Source organism: Phoenix dactylifera, chromosome 4 (genome assembly GCF_009389715.1).
Source record: "Phoenix dactylifera cultivar Barhee BC4 chromosome 4, palm_55x_up_171113_PBpolish2nd_filt_p, whole genome shotgun sequence".
Lineage (NCBI taxonomy): Eukaryota > Viridiplantae > Streptophyta > Magnoliopsida > Arecales > Arecaceae > Phoenix > Phoenix dactylifera.
This window is the reverse complement of record NC_052395.1, coordinates 27,745,793-27,750,613: the sequence shown is the minus strand read 5'-3', so window position 1 is coordinate 27,750,613 and position 4,821 is coordinate 27,745,793.

Below are 4,821 nucleotides of genomic sequence, written 5' to 3'. Positions count from 1 at the left end.
TATCCGGGGGACTATAGCGGGTGCCCCATTTTTCATTTCCGAGGACTTCATTGCTCGAGTCCTCCATCTCTCCATAGAGGGGATCTTTCCCACACACCCCTCAGATAGGACAGAGGCCCTTATGGCTATCTTAGGGAGTCCACCTCAATCCCCCATAGAGGAGGTGTTCGCAAATCAGCTTTCGGCTGAAATGTGGCGTCTCCTAAGTATCATTTCTAGGACTCTCTTTCCCAAAACTGGTAGGTTTGACTTCATCTCAGAGAGAGACCTAGCTTTGATGTTCCACATACTCCAAGACACTCTTATCAACTTCCCTAAACTCATCTACAAGTATCTCTGTGAACCCCTAGACAAACCTAGGTTGAGTCTCCCATATGGAATGCTATTCACTCTTATCTTTAGGGAGTTAGAGGTCCCTATCGCTGAGGGGGAATCCTCTCGCTCACTGCGTTTTACAGATCGCATGGGTGAGGGGACCTTCCATCGAATGGGATTCCACAAGATCGGGGGAGGCTGGGTACGGAGACCATCCACTTCCACACCATCTGACCCTACCACTCATCACTCCCCTAGCCCTGACCATGACCAGGAGCACTATACAGATCTTCCCACTTTTTCTTCCACTTCTGGTCCTTCATTCCCATCCACTTTAGCCGGACCATCTACAGCTCCACCACCTCAGCCACCTCTCAAAGTCCGGATTAGCTCTGAATAACTCCGGGAGTTGAGACAGGAGATTGTGAGGGAGCTGAGAGATGACTTGCTGAGAGAGCTCCGAGGCCCCCAGACTGATCCCTCCACTGACGTCGTTCCCTCCTCAGCAGTCGTGTCCAAGATGGTTGCAGACGTGAAGGAGGAAATCTACAATGTAAGGAGCTTAGTTCAAGCTCAATATTGGAATATAAGCGACGTCAAGGATGACACAAAGAAGATGCAAGATAGCATCCGTAAAGAGCTCGGTACCCAAAGTCAAGGTGCGGAAAGGCTTGCAAATGCCTTGATCTTCAAACTCGACACCCTCCAGCAGAGTGTGACCGAGCTCAATTTGATACAGTCTACGGCCACCTCGGAGATCATCACGCAGCTAGGGAACGTCTCTGAGGGGATAAGCTTAGTCATGCAAATGAATAGGCTTAGATCAGGAGCCACATCCTCCACTACAAAGAAACCCTAGTGTATTTTTTGTTTACTTTATGCTGTACAGTCCCTTGAGGACTTTTTCTGATATTACACATGTACTCAATTTGATTTGAATACAATGAGTAGATATTTCCTTTCAAAACTGTGCAATTTGAATTCTAATACTTTTCTGTGTTCTGTGCCTTTTTACTATGATGACAAAAAGGGGGAGAAAATATGATGAATTGAAATGTAAAGGAAATCACTAAAAAGAAAATCCTTAAAGCAAAATGTAATTTGTTCTAAATGGATTTGATACCTTGAGGCTCATTATCTCTCTGTTGGGGCTCCTCAAGGAGTAATCTCCAGAATCTATTCAAAGGATATTCGGAGATTAGTTGAATCATACTCAAGAACAAATTGTCAGATTTTTCCTCTGAAAGTAAAAAATTAAGCTAAAATGATTCAAGACATTAAAAGAAAATTCCGAGAACCTAAACAAAATTGAATGCATATGTTGAGGGGGAGAATCTGAAATCTTAAGAAAGTAAATTCATTAAACACATATAAGCCAAACAATTGATTGCATGATATGAAGGCTTATATAATTCCAAATGAAAGGGGGAGCTTTAATTTCAGAATTTACTGATTCATACCTTTCAATTCTGGATAAATTAAAATAAACTAGACATTTGAATTCATTTCAAAATTTTTACTATAAATCATCTCTTGGTTGAGCAATTCACTTTACAAATACTCAATGTTTTGTCATCATCAAAAAGGGGGAGATTGTGGAGTGATTGATTATAACCCTATTTGATTTTGATGAGCTCAAAGTATTTGAGTATATCTTATGTTATACTAATAAATTCAATCTAGTGTTTCAGGCAAATATTTGTGAATTTATGTTTAAGAGCATCGAGCTTTGGTTCAAAGTCAATTGGCTAGGTGTTGAACTCACTTAAGCCAAAGTCTGAAGCTCGAGTCGACTCCGGAAGATTTCGAGTCAACTCTAAGTGTTTCAGAGGTTCTGGCACATGCTCGAGTCGACTCCGGTACACTACGAGTCGACTCCGACTGAGAACTGACAGAAAGACAGAAAGTTGATTTTCAGACCCTGTCAGCGAGTCGACTCCAGAAGGGTTCGAGTCGACTCCGATAGTTGCCGAGTCGACTCTCGATGTTTCCGAGTCGACTCCAAAGGGTAACAGAAGAAAGACAGAACGAGGTATTTCAGACCCTGCAACGAGTCGACTCCAGAAGGTTACGAGTCGACTCCGAAGTTTCGCGAGTCAACTCCTAGTTACGTCAGAGTCGACTCTCAGAGGAGAGCAAGACTAAAAGTCAGAGAACCAACTTCGGTCTCTGAGAGCCGAGTCGACTCCAACAAAGTGTGAGTCGACTCCGAGACAGCTCAAGTCAACAGACAAAGGATCGGGATTTCGGGCTCTAAGAGCCGAGTCGACTCCAACAAAGTGCGAGTTGACTCCGAGGTAGTTCAACTCAAAACACAGAGGAACAATTTTTCGGTCTCTGAGAGCCGAGTCGACTCCAACAAAGTGCGAGTCGACTCCAAGACAGCTCAGGTGAACAGACAGAGGATCAGAATTTCGGGCTCTGAGAGCCGAGTCGACTCCAAGAGAATCCGAGTCGACTCGAGGGAGTAAATCCGAAAAAAAGATCTCTAGAACCCTGAGAACGAGCTGTCTCCAAAAGTGCCGAGTCAACTCCAGACATTGGCGAGTCGACTCCAGGTTTGGTTCGAGTCGACTCCAGATCGGGACAGCACTTTAATTCAAATCCTGAGCAGTTGCCGAGTCGTCTCCAGTAAAGCATGAGTCGACTCCTGCAACAGGCGAGTCGACTCCAGATCGCGCGAGTCGACTCCGATCTGAACGGACATACTGTCAGGATGTGCAGACTGTACAGAACGGCTACAAATCAGTGTCTAACGGCTATATTTCAAAATTGACTGCATAAATAGCCACAGTAAATAGTAGTAGACACTAAGAGCTATTCCATTCAAACAAAAAGGGTTTTCCACCTATCAAAGGCTCTCAAGAGTAAATACAAGAGAAAGAAGGAAGAAGTGCATTGAACTCCATCCAACAAACTCTTTCCTTCACATTCAAGGCTCCCCTTCTGACAGCAAATCTTCAGCACACTCAAAGAGGACGAACCTCTAATAACTCAAAAGATAGTCCCTGAGCAAATAATCTGCCAGATCTCTGACTATCTCTCTCCTCTGGCCGGAGATGTGAGATAAACTGCCCATTGATTTCCGGCTCAATGCATCTGCTACAACATTAGCCTTGCCCTCTGCCTGCTGGAGCTAATGGCTGAGATGGTCCGGCACTCTGCTGTGACGCTGGTGTCTGACCTCTGCCTCTGCCTACAGGCCTCCTACTACTAGGCCTGTCCATCTGCACAGAAGGGTAGGATGTTAAAGGCACAAACTGCTGGGTGGCACCCTGCGGGCATTCTCTGACAAAATGACCCGGCTGTCCACATCTGTAGCACACTCTCTGACCCATTCTGCATCTGTCAGGGTGCTGCTTCCCACATATGCCACACACTAGCCATGATTGGAACTTGGATTCAGTTCTGGCCATAGTGACCGGAGGACGAGGTGCTAATGGTAGAGAAGCATCCTGTGACTGACCTCTTCTCCTCCACTTCCTCTTACGTGGGGCAGGTGGAGCTGAGCGTACAGACTGCTCCGTCGGGCCCTCCGGGAGACTTGCTCCCTCAGATCTACCTCGGCTGCTTTGCCCTTTTCCCTTACTTATTTTCCTCTGTTCTCTTTCAGCCCTTTTCTGTCTCATATTGAGTAGCTTCTAGGTAAGAAGGTATTTTAAACTCTTAAGTCTCATCCCCAAATATATTTTACAGAATTGTATATGACTCATAAAATAACATATAGAAAAACCTTATGCTCCATAGTATAATCCTATACTTAATCCTGACTCACCCTATTGCTCTGACAGGACTCTTCTTAACCTTTGCTCTGATACCAAGCTTTGTCACGACCCCCGCCCAGTTCCCGGCGGGCCGTCGCGACGGTCCTAGGGTGCGGGTAGGCATAAGGCCACCAGCCACCACGTAGAACCCTATTACCTATCAATCATTATTAAATTCTAAAAATTTTGGCATGATGCATGCACAAAATGATCACTTTTCCTATAGTGACCTGTCAGGATTATCTCAATACATACAACACACTATCTGTCAGAGCAGCAATCACATAATCTGTCACATAATAAACCTGGACAATATATAGCAATACATTATCACAGGCACACAACTGATCTGCACACATATATATATATACCTGCTTCCCAATCCATCCATGGTCAAACCCATATCCACAACAGGATTTATGACTGTAACTATGCACTATATACAATAGAAGGTTATAATACACCAAAAGGTATAAACCTCTATCTACATTATACTATACTATACTATGGAGCGGCACAGCTAACAGGCAATCTCTAACCCTGCTCTTCTCTATACAATACCTGCCCTGCAATCAAAAACACCAAACTGGGGAGTGAGTATAAAACTCAGTGAGTGGAGTAGAGAGTACTATGCACATGAGACAGAATATAATCATGGCTCGAGATGAAATCTCAAGATCAATAACAACATGAACATGACTCAACATAGAGAATATGGAGTAAATCATCAATATTACCACAA